Source organism: Mustelus asterias, chromosome 17 (genome assembly GCF_964213995.1).
Source record: "Mustelus asterias chromosome 17, sMusAst1.hap1.1, whole genome shotgun sequence".
Classification (NCBI taxonomy): domain Eukaryota; kingdom Metazoa; phylum Chordata; class Chondrichthyes; order Carcharhiniformes; family Triakidae; genus Mustelus; species Mustelus asterias.
The window spans coordinates 30,590,412-30,603,604 of NC_135817.1; the positions used below are offsets into that span (position 1 = coordinate 30,590,412).

The window sequence follows — 13,193 nt, forward strand, 5'->3', positions numbered from 1 at the left end:
GGGGCCCCACCGGGATGTGCCATAATAACATTTACAACAGGTAAACACCCTAACCCAACAACATTATACAACCCCCACAGTGACAACACCCTAACCCAACAGTAACATAAGAACAACCCCCAGTGGTAACCAACGATGGTTCACCACATGAGGTCAGGGTTGGAAGATATGGCATGGTATACCATCAGCCTTTGCAGCAGGAAACAATTTCTGTCCCCACCCCCATCCCACGACTTAGCCCCACATCAGAGCATTCTGCCCACCACCCTTTCTGAGTGAGATTGCCAGCAAATGACATTTGTGCATTGTGGACTCCAGTCAATAGGAGCTGGGGAATCTGCCCAGCTCATTGTAAAGGCAAGAGAGTGATCCAGTCTGAACAGCATCCCAACATGGGCCACAAAGGTGAAAGAATACCATTCTAGTCCACCATTCCACACACACCCTGAGGACTTAGGAATAGTGTCGATGTCAGGGAACTCTCTCAATAGCAAGTGTAACATAAAAGGTTATTATGGTATTTCACGGTCACAAAATATTTCAGGTGTTTTCAAATCAAAATGAGTTACTGCATCAAATTATAGAATGTGAACAGTTACAACAACATCCTGGGGGTGTTGCATATGTAAATTCAGCACTGATATTGTCCACAGTTAACACTGTGTTAAAGAGATTTCCAGTTTTTGTTCCAAATTTCAGCCCTATAGCAAGCTCTTTACGGGCTTCCACGACACTTAAGAAATAGCACACTTTGTGACCCAGGACTATCTCAAAATGCTTCACAGCCAAGTGAAGTACTTTTCAAGTGAAGTCATGGTTTTTAAATAGAAGATTTGGCAGCTAATTAGCACACTGCAAGACACCACAGGTAATCAAAGACATTGGTGAGGCAGCAAGGCGGGTGTGGCCACACTAACAGTGGAAAGCGGCTAGACATTTGGTGGCTTCAAACAGTCACTGTTGGTGATCATCAAGCCTTGAAAAATCACTATTCAATTCAAAAGCATAGGTCACCCTAACCTCTCGAGACTCGGGGCCAATGGCATTTAGAGCAGGATCGAAGCAATTGCCAATCCAGCAATCATTGCTGCCCTATGTCCATTCAGAGTCAAAACAGAGTGTCACAATATGTACAGTTGTATACTTTGTCTTCCTCTAAATCTTTGTTGTTATTGATGGCATCATGGTCATTCTCTCCCGTGGGATAAGAAGACCATTTCACAGTTTTATCACGTAGCCAAGGAATGTTTGCACATTGACTATGACCCAAAATCAGACCTAAAAAGTTTGAAAAATAATATTTGTAGTGATTCAATACCAACACAAATAAAATTCTGTCTGAGACTCACATTGCTTTTGTTCCCACGCTCCAATGAGCCACAGAAATTAAAATCAAAAGTGTTGTAAATCACTCCTGTTGATCCTAGAATTGAGCGGGCACTTTGTGATACAGATCTCAGCCAGTTCACCAATAGTAATTTGGTCCACTGGACAACTGAAGGATGTTTGAACTCGCAATACCTATAAAAATGTCTGAGCGACAACAAATGAACTTTAAACATTTTGGTTTCTTTCTTGCTGTGTGCAGTCATCAGTAATAGCTGGAGGACAAAATGAGCTCAGCTCTTCTGTCCCTCTAAGTCAGATAGCTTGCCAGTACCTGTCCAGCCTCAGCAATGAGGAATGGCGTGTTTGGGGGAGGGCCCGCAGGGCAGCCTGGGACAGTGAACAGTGCTCAGCAAAAGTCAGCCCCCTCTGCGGTGGAAACCGGAAAGGCAAAAAAAACAGCCCCAGAGAGAGAAAAAAAACAACTCGGCGAATTTCCTTTGGTTGAAAGTCTAAATCGCTGCTGGAAATTCTCAACAACTTCAACATGGCTCATTAAAAAATATATTTATATTTAATTTCCGGAAAAGAGACAAAATTGATTTAAGCAAATACCACAGCCACAATATGAAAATATCTTTAATATGTATGCAGAAACTGATACAGAATGACATTTGCGCATATCCAATTAATTCTGACAAATAAATACAATATCTCTGATTTATATGGTTGCTATGGTTACCCATTGAAATTTTATTACTGTAGCAGTAGTTATTTTATTTTTATGAAATTCTTGTCTGGAAGTCTCTTAACAGACAAGTGGTTTACCACAGTGAAGCCTTGAACTTTATATTTTCTTTTCTGAAAAGTCTTATTTCTATTTTATATGGGAGATCTGTAGCTTTACAGCTCAATATCTAGGTAAACGACAGTGTGACCCGAGGGATTGTAATATACACCTCTTGTTATTAGCAGTAGATACAAGTGATCTGTGTATGTTGTAGAACAGTGAAAAAAAAATCAATCGACATGCTTTTGACATTCAGTGAAACAAGTGGTAGCAACTGACCGTCCATTGCACACCATTCAGTTCACCCTTTGCGGTAATAGATAAAATCAGGCCTAATGTGTTTTACTAAAAAAGGAATGGGCAACAACAACTTCTATTAAATAACACATTTAACGTGACAAAATGCCCCAAGGTACTTCATAGAAAAGTATGACACCGAGCCACCAAAATGGAGATATTTGCCAGAATTCTACCGCCCCGCCTGCCACATCCCCAGGAATCGGAGCGGACAAGGGGCGAACAACGGGAAGGTCCGTTGACCTCGGGCGGGATTTTCCGGTCTTGGGTCGAGTGAGGCCATAAAATTCCCGCCCTTTAGGTCAGATCACCAAAGATTTGGACAAAGGTGTAGGTTTTAAGTAGAGCCTTAAAGGAGGAAAGCAAGGCAGCAAGGAAGAAAAGTGTATGGAGGGTATTCCAGAGCTTGGGGCCTAAGCAACTCAAGGCTCACCTTTATTTGCTCCGCTGTTGGAATGTCTAAAATCAGGATGCACAAGAAGTCAGAATTAGTGGAGTGCAAATATCTCAGAAGGTTGTTGGGCTGGAAGAGGTTACAGAGGTAGGGAAGGAGGAGGCGATGTGGGGATTTGAAAAGAAGGATGTGAATTTTAAGATAAAGATGTTGCAATACTGGTAACTGACATAGGTCAACAAGCACAGAGGCAATAGGAGAGCAGGATTGGTGCAAGTTAGGGCATGGGCAGTAGAGTTTCGGATGGCCTCAGGTTTATGGAGAGTAGAACATGGGAGATAATCAGGAGTGCATTGGAATAATCAAGTCTAGAAGTAACAAAGTTATGAAGAGGGCTTCAGCAGCAGATAAGCTAAAGATGGGTGAAATTTTAGATAATTAATTACTCTGGAGACTAACAGTGCCCTAATTTTAGGCTAGGCCAGAATTGTCTGGTCTTGCACACCTTCTAGTGCTGCCAGCAGGAACAGAGAATTTGGCACTTAGACAAATCTCCTTTAACAGCAGCTGGACCAGATAATCCCAGGCACGGGCAAGGTCGGAGAACTCCGTCCCTAGTCATGAGGATTTGCCATGAAGGTATATAGGTAAAACTTTTATTATCATTAGAAAATAAAGCTCTTTTTTTAAGTATGTTAAGCTAAAATAAATGTCATTCAGTGTGGCACATCAATCTTTGTAAAGGTTTCAGTGTTGCTTGTTGAGTGTCTGCCATTTCAACATCCTATTCTACTCGCTACAAATTTTAGTTAGACTGTACGACAATGCCTAATCACCCTGGTGCACAACTTTCTGCATTGATGCCTGTTCAATGTTTCAAAGCCTGGAAAAGCCAGGAAATGTTAAATTATGGTACCTTTCACAAACACATGCCAAAGAGACTAAAAATAATACCAATGCCACCCAAATGTTATTGGTTATAGAGTTACATTATTTACACAATACATATGCAGAGTAAAGTCAAATCACACCATCAATAAAACATGAGAAAGGAGAGAGGAAAAAAGCGCTAAGATATGAGCTGGTCTGAAATGCGCCAATGAAGCACTGCCAAAGCAAATAGTAATAAAGCTGACACAAACCAGTTATTGTAATCGTTGGTTACCTACTTTTAAATTGTATATTTTAATTTTCCTGATATCTGGTGATGAAACTGTAGCTGTATAATGTCTTTTACATGTGGAGATCCTTTCAAAACCAAGCTCTGGTGAATGTATAATGTGGGGACTGGTCCAGAGGGAGCACAATTTGATATAGAGGGGTGGATTTTAAAGTCGGGCCACGATATGCAAACAGCCTGGAAATGACTCATTCTCAGTGCTCATGCTCAAATGGGCCTTCCTTTGGCAGCCGGAATGTACATTTGCTTCTGGCATTAAGCACTTTTACCAGCCAGTTCCACTAGGACCACTCAGCTTGCTGCATTTGGACATGGACTACTTCAGTATCTGAGGAATCATGAACAGTGCTCAACATTATGCAATCATCAGCGAACATCCACAATTCTGACCTTATGAAAGAGGGAAGGTCATTAATGAAGCAGCTGAAGTTGATTGGGCCTAGGACACTACTCTGAGGAGCTCCTGCAGTGAGGTCCAGGAACTGAGCTGTTTGACCTCCAACAACCATCTTCCTTTATGCTAGGTTTGACTCCAACCAGTGGAGAGTCATCCCCCCCCCCCCCCCCCCCCCCGCCTCCACGGCACCCATTCCCATTGACTACAGTTTAATTAGGGCTCTTTGATGCCACATTCAGTCACTTCACCCCTGGAGTTCAACTCTTTTGCCCATGTTTGAACCAAGGCTGTAATGAGGTAAACAGATGAATAACCCTTAAGAACATAAGATAAGAACATAAGAAATAGGAGCAGGAGTAGGCCATCTAGCCCCTCGAGCCTGTCCCGCCATTCAATAAGATCATGGCTGATCGGAAGTGGATCAGTTCCACTTACCCGCCTGATCCCTATAACCCCTAATTCCCTTACCGATCAGGAATCCATCTATCCGTGATTTAAACATATTCAACGAGGTAGCCTCCACCACTTCAGTGGGCAGAGAATTCCAGAGATTCACCACCCTCTGAGAGAAGAAGTTCCTCCTCAACTCTGTCCTAAACTGACCCCCCTTTATTTTGAGGCTGTGCCCTCTAGTTCTAGCTTCCTTTCTAAGTGGAAAGAATCTCTCCACCTCTACCTTATCCAGCCCCTTCATTATCTTATAGGTCTCTATAAGATCCCTCCTCAGCCTTCTAAATTCCAACGAGTACAAACCCAATCTGCTCAGTCTCTCCTCATAATCAACACCCCTCATCTCTGGTATCAACCTGGTGAACCTTCTTTGCACTCCCTCCAAGGCCAATATATCCTTCCGCAAATAAGGGGACCAATACTGCACACAGTATTCCAGCTGCGGCCTCACCAATGCCCTATACAGATGCAGCAAGACATCTCTGCTTTTATATTTTATCCCCCTTGCGATATAGGCCAACATCCCATTTGCCTTCTTGATCACCTGTTGCACCTGCAGACTGGGTTTTTGCGTCTCATGCACAAGGACCCCCAGGTCCCTTTGCACAGTAGAATGTTGCAATTTTTTTCCATTTAGATAATAATCCAACTTGCTATTATTTCCTCCAAAGTGACTAACCTCGCATTTGTCAACATTGTACTCCATCTGCCAGATCCTCGCCCACTCACTCAGCCTGTCCAAATCTCTCTGCAGACCTTCTACGCCCTCCACACGATTCACTTTTCCACTTATCTTTGTGTCGTTTGCAAACTTTGTTACCCTACACTCAGTCCCCTCCTCCAGATCGTCTATATAAATGGTAAATAGTTGAGGCCCCAGTACCGATCCCCGGTCACCAAAAGAAAATGTAGTTCCAGAAGTTGTGACAGATACGTATATCAGCAGATAAAAACATAAAGATCACAAAAGACCACTTGGTCCACCTTGGTAACAATACTGAATTTCATAATTTTAGAGTAGAACCACAGCTCCTATATATTTAGGCAGCAAATGCTGATAATGATGTATTCACTAGTGCTTTCAACCCTCAGATATTATTCCAAAATGATTTAGGAATCATATTGTCATGCACATTTAACATGTATATTCAGGATGCCAGATCACTCACTGCTGCACTATAGTCTGTGTACTGAAATAACATTGTATCATACGTCCACACACATTGAGAGGTTAGAAAAATATATTTGACATAGGCTCCAATATCAGCTTCAAAACATGTGATTATTTCAGACTTCAGGGAACCACACAACATAACATGGTGACAGCAAGTGTTTGCAACTAAAGCCCAAACATTATATGCAAAATAATTACTGAATTAGACTGAGAAAAATCAACCCACTCTGTACTTTCTTATTATTTATATCTGTAATATTTTCCAGTTCCGTCAAAAGGTCATTGACCCGAAACTATTATCAAAGGCCTGTACTTGCCCACTGTAACCAACTTTGGGAAAAAGACAAATACATTTTTAAAAATTTGTAAAGTTTTGCCATCACAGGAGGAACTGCAGCCATTTCCCTGGCAGATCGTCTGGGATGTTGTGAGTGGTTAGAAATTCTCTGCAGCTGAAGTTCTGCCTTCAGGGCAGCTGAGAGGAATATCTACCCCCAGAGAGGCCAAATTGGGAAAATGATCCATTTGCTAATGCTGCTATCATTCACCTAGGGGGGAGCATTAATCATAAATGAACAAAACATAAACATATTTCATCAAATATATGATTTGCAAATGTAAAGCTCCATCAAGGCTGAGAGACAAATCAATCAGACTAACAATGGTCCTGATTCAGGATTTTGTTTTCACCGCAGTGAAGTTGTTCTTTTGAAGTTAATTTATAATTATTGTTTATCCGGTCCCATAAATGCAGCTTGTGAAGGGACTTAATAGGGAATTTGATATTGCAACAATTGATTCACTGTACACTGCAATATTTGAATTTCTGCTAATGTTTATGCAAAAAAAAACTGTTACTTATTCAAGCTTACTTATAAAATGCTGTGTGTTGCTACTTTGGGAAAATTTACAATTCCGATATTAATTGTGAAGCGTTGTGTGGATTGCAAATGCCAGCATTTTCCGAATGCTCATTAGTGTGATTGTTGACAACACTGGAGAATAGACACCCAAAGCAAGGGCTTTGCCATTGTTAAAATGGTGGCATTAGTAAGCAATAGCACTGCCAGTTTCTAAGACAGTGAAAACTGTACCTTGCTCTGAGAAGCAAAAGAAAAACTGACACTTCAGCTGAGCGTTTACAAATATCATTACTCTGTTTGCTTCGTTACCCTGATGAAAATCCCTCACATTAATCCCTTTCTCTTCTTCCTACTGCTCCTCTTCCCGTTTCTTGTCTCTCTACCGTCTTAATGCTTCTCTGATGATTTACCGTGCGTTTCATTCCGACGATAAGATATCTGAATCATCCACTCAACCACAAATTGTTGTTTTCCTTTTAATAGTTTACTCTAGGTGGTGCAAGGTTTTGGTGATATGTTGAGTATTGAGCTACGGGAAAAGGGGAATATCTACAACATTTTGCTTGTTATCAATTAAACATTTACATATTTGCTGCGTAAAGTACTTTTCAGATGCTGAATTTTATTTAAAGACAAAGGTTTGAAGGCAATGTTTGAATTTGGTATTTGCTCTGATTTATACTATTTCATAGACGTTTGTACAGTATCTATCTGCAGTGCTAGTTTAACATTAAGATTTAATGCGGCAATAGAACCTCCTCTTTCCTAAAGAACCTATGGAAGGATCCATTCACAGTTCCAGTCGAACAAGGAAGCCAAAAGAAAAACAATCTACCAACCTCTCTCCAACCTGTATTACCAGCAGAAAATAAAATGCCTTCACATTTTCGATGGTGGATATCCTCTTGTGCAGCCAGCCAAAGGAATTCTTTCATATTGTGGATATTCCCCTTTTCCCGTAGCTCAATATAAAACATATCACCAAAACTTTGCACCATCTAGAGATGCTCATAAAATAAAGTTTCAATGCTGGTGCAGTCATTGATAAAACACTTGGCCCCAACAAAACACCTGAACCTGAAAAAAGGAATCAGCTAAAAACGACACCATGGCCAGAATCCTCTGCAGCAGAAAGATCGGCGGGTGTGAGAACTTAATTTGGTTGAGCCCAAAAATAAGTTTCCTGACGGCTGGATGAACTTTTGCCATTATGGGTGGAATTTTCCAGACCCTCCCACTGGCAGGATTTTCTGGTCCCACTAAAATCAATGGACTTTTAAATGGCTCATGGCATTGTCTTCCACTCCCCTGACATGAAGGGCTGTAAAATTCCACCCAATGATCTTGGAACTTTAAAAGAGGTTGGGAACATTGTCAGGAAGCTCTTTTACAAGTCATGCATCCTCTTTAAAACACCTGCTCACCAGAACTAAGTTCCCCCACTGTAATGACTCAGGAAGCCCGACTAGAAAGGAACGTAGTTTATTTGCAGAATGCAAAGTAAAACCACTACTGTGGTGTACACACACTAGCCCCAGCCTAGGGCACATTAGGACACACTAGTACACACACTAGGCCCCTACCCTACAGTTTAGCAGGCCCAATCCTGGGCCGGCCTTACAAAAAGCTTAGGCAATGAGTCCCATGTGGACAGGCCACTGCCTGTTACCAGGGGAACTCATACTCAACGAGCCCCACAGAAATCAATCAGTGATTCCCTATGGGCCTCATGGGGGCTATCAGACCCACCAAATTAAGTTCCCTGTAAATCTGAAACCAGAACATTCACATCTATGACAGTATATAAGTGATGTGCACCTGGTGAGATTGACTTCTTCCACTGAAGTGAGTAGCTACTGTTTTGGCCTTCCTGGGGATCGCTTGCAAATGTCGCCTTCTTGATTGTGATGATGTGCTGGTAGGACAAACTGCACATAGGATGGACAGGGATGCAGGACCAGCAGGGAAGGGGGAAGGGAGTAGTGGAGGCTAGAAAGGAGAAAAGGCTCAGTGGAAACGAATGGAGCGGAGGCAGGACATGGGAGGAAGAACCAGTGTAGAAGAGAGGGAGGCTATCTGGGGGAAGAAAGACAGACTGTCCGGAGAAGGGTGGCAGGCTATCCAGGGAAGGAAGACAGACTAGCTGGGCAAGGGGAACAGATAGCAAGGGAATGGGAGGGTGCAGGGATGTGGGATGGGAGAAAGGCCTTGTTTATTTGTTCTGGGGGTCCTATGGTAGGGTTGGTAACGAGTTTTCTGGGCAGTAATGTTGGTAGGGAGATGGCCTTAGAGGGCAGGGTCGTTACTGTCTACAGTGGGATCCTGGGGGTTGAACTAAGGGTACTGGGTAGCAAAGAGAACAGTGAATGGGGGATGTGGAATGCAGTAGGGTGGCAAGTCCAGGGCACTGAAAGTTACACGCGGGCTCATGAAAATGAACAAAATGGGTGGTTTGAATAAGAAGAGGAGTCAGGTCAGGCATGGGGATGGTAACAGATCTGAGATCAGAGGGAAGAGAAGTTATGTGGAGAGTAATGGTTATAGGTCTAAGGGTGATATAGGGAGAGGCCAAGGGTAATGGGTGGGTGAAAGGGAGGGTAGGAAGTTGTGTGCATGACTGGAAACTTACGTGCACCATTTATTCAAGGGTCTTCTTCACAAAACAATTGCTCTGTACATGTGAATCCCTGAAGTGGGAGCAGGTGTTTCCAGGTGGGTGAAGTTTAAGGTGAGCACAATTGGTCGACTAAATGGACACCCTAATGATCATGAGGCAACTAAATGGGAACCGTGCTCCACTGTGTTCTCCTCTCTATGATGAAAGCCACACAGCAGCAAGTTTGCTCCCTTCCTCGTGGGTCTCACAACATCGAGATCCCAGCAAGGTCCAGAGCTGCAGTAATCCCACCTCATGGATAATCCTCCAATCCCTGGAATAAATCTGGTGAACCTCCGTTGCAATCCCTTTATGTGAAGTCAGTCTGTCCCAGGGCAGACAACGCTTCAAGTGAGGTCTCAACAAGGCTGAGGTCAACTGCTGACAGACCTCTTTAATCCTGCACTCCATCCCCTTAGCAATCATGATCATCCTTACTTGCTGCCTGCAGGTTAGCTCACAGTTACTTTTGACCTTCATACTCTATCTGCCATGTTCCTGGCCGTTCACTTAGCTTGTCTGACTCCCCTTGAGGCCCCTTTGCATCCTTCTAATATCTCACAACAGAACACCAGCGGGACATACAATGACTGTAAACACTGCACAGACAACATTCTCACAGGGCTGAAAGCCAGCTAAGCAATACATGCTGGGAAGGGTGCCGAAACTGCACATTTACAAATGATAGCCAAGGCTGAAACATACTCATGTTAAAATACTCAATGATAACACTACTGATGATGTGAGACAATTAATGGTGCATTGATAGAACCTCAGCATGAGAATCTAATTGGGAATGAAACGCAATGCCCTTAATTAGCTATGACTATGTCAGCAACTAAGAGCAGAATGAGAATACAATAAACCTGAACACAGTGCAATTAAATACATAATTACAAGTTCCAAAGATATATACCATGGTTATACACCCATGCCACATAAGATCCTCTTGGAACTGTGCTGTAGTGACCCGTTCAGGCATCAGATTCACATTTTTAAAATTCCTGTGATATGCTCCACTGTTTTTCAGGTATCAGCATGAACATCCTTCTCTCCATCAGCATGAACATCAGTGTACCTTCCCTCCAAGACAGTTTGTGGCTTCTAGACGGGTATCATCAGAGTGTCCCCAAGGAGCCAACTTTTGATGCTGTGTTGTTCCTCGAAGATGTCTGAGATCTGTGATCTGCTTAAGGTTTAGGAATTTGTGGAAGCTTCCAGGAAACCTTGTGCAAACCTACAGGATTTGCTTGTTGCGGTTGCACACGAGCTGCACATTTAGCAAATGTAAGCTCTTCTTATTGATGTGTTGGAGTGCTTGCTATGAGGGAGATCATAGGGCCACATGACTGCAGTCAATGAGGGAATCCAGAAATACCTGCAAAGCTCAGTGCCCTGGCAGCCTGGCTTGCTCGATGTCTTGCGAAATGCGCATAATTGTGGACCTTGACAAAGAGAGCGTATATTACCTCCCGGATGTACTTATGTGTGGAAACCTGAGAGATCCCACAAAGATCACCAGTTAAGCCCAGGAAGAGCTATTGGTGTAGAAGTTCAGGTTGTGGTGACTTTCACAGCTACTGGCAATGATGTCCTCCTTGTTCCTGTGGTATCATGTCATGAAAAATGTGGCATTGTGAGCCACTTGATCCTGAAAATGTGGATGCATCAGCGACAGTGTCTCTCACTCATCTGCAGGAAAGATGTACATAGCCTATAAAGCCGGGGTCTTGCAAAGTGCCTATGCATGACACTTCAAGGAGCCGCACATTGGGCATGTGGAAAGGGCCCTGCTACCCCTTGCTCTTGAGAATCAATCTGTTGTTTTTGGCACATCTGACACTGCCATCATTGTCTTCTCCTCTTTATCTCCTGACTGTATATGATAATGGAAATTGTAATCAATACAGCATCCATCTCGCTGATGGTCTCTCTCTGCAGCATACATGAGAGAAAGGCTCGTGTCATCATGAATCTCCAAAGGTCCCATTTCTTTCCAGATGACTAACGCGTCACGGATGAATTTGGTAATAGTGCAGGCAAATAATCAGGTCACACGCAGGCTAGGTATGCTTCAACATTAGCCTTCCCTCTCCCCTTTAGATGAAAACATTAGACTCTTTGCCCTTAGGTGTTTTGTCAAGAATTGAGATTATTTGGGGCTGGTGGTGCAGGGGCTGTTTCTGCTCTTGGGTGCACCAATGAGGGGAATGATTGTAACCAGTATTTGAGGCAGATTAAGTCATCCAATTGCTCCTGACTCCCTTCTTGCTCTGCTGACTTTGAGGCCAAGGGTGATGGATTAGTGCCATTTATTGGTATTAATCTCACATGAGTGCCATTCATTTGTACTTTTCCTGCTTTCCTGAATTATGAATAAGGATTTATAATCTGTATCAGCTGTGCATCTCTTCTCATCTGGAAATACTCATATCAGCTGGACGGTCCTGGAGTTCATCCTCATTTAAATTGTTTGCTTCATGTTGTAAAATGGTGGTGCTGGGGTCCCAGTGGCAGACCTGCTTGGCCCCTCACTGTGCAAGCGTGCAAATCTCTCCCAAAGTACTGGTAGAGCAGGATATTGAGGTTTCCCTCACTCCATTATCTCTCAATCCTTACACTCAAAACTTTGACCCCATTGTGAGCACAAAAGTGCTTACGACCCAGATAGACCTTGACCCTTCCCATCTTGAGGCCTCTGGCACAGGTGATGTAGAAACCCTCCCCACTAACACCCCCCCACCTCACAGCACCCCAATAATGTGTGAGCCCTCCCTCCCACACCACCACCTTCACCCCTTATGCTGCCACAGCCCAAATCCCCAATGTCCATCCTCCGAGCTGGAGTCGCACCCTGCAAGCACCTTGAAGACACCCCCACCTTATAGCTGCTTCACCCCTCCCCACCCCAAGAGAAAAGTGGTGTTTGCAGCTGAGCCTAATGAAGAATCATTGATGGACTGCACTAGATAGGTGAATGAACCTCCAATCCCGGGAGAAGTATGGCTCACCAGGTTCACAATACCCATGTTGTGAAAGACATTAGTGTGAGGAGCCCTTTTAATGAGCATTAATGATACTCAAAAATATGTTAAAGATGTTCCTGATGTTGCACAGCAGGAAGTGTGGCCCACCATTGGAGTCTCTACAGAGCTATTGCTGACTGGTTTTACAACCGATTTTTCTGCTCTTGCAACATTTTCCATTCTCGCCCACCATGGTGCCCGACATGGGGAGGAGCAGAAAATCTTGCTTTTAGACTCCAGAATGACACTAGCAGCATTAATACACATTCACATCTGTTGGGAAAATATACAGGAAGACTTACTACAATTTTAATAAACTAATATTCTACCAATCAACCCCTAAAAAAGTTTCATTTCATTATTGGTCTTGATTTGCCAAACATCCTGTATTATGCAGCCTTTTAGAGGCACCCATTTCTGTATGTATCATTTTCCATGCGTATCTCTCAGAGATCAGATCAGCACATTTACTGCTTTGTTCTTTCATTTGCACCATCTGGACCAAGACTACTAGAACTAATTCCATTTGTCAACAGCTGTAAAGGTGTGTAATCTCAGCTGGTACCTCGTTCTGCTTTTCTTTTATCAAATGCAACAGCCTAATGAAGCATGTATGCCTGAATCACAAGATTAACCCATT

The 13,193-nt window shown here is 43.1% G+C and overlaps 1 protein-coding gene across 1 annotated transcript in view; it reads right to left on the reverse strand.

Moving 5' to 3' along the window:
- LOC144506409 (glutamate receptor ionotropic, kainate 1-like) overlaps positions 1-13,193 on the reverse strand; it is a 367,974-nt gene that overhangs the window by 120,849 nt on the left and 233,932 nt on the right. The window lies entirely within an intron of this gene.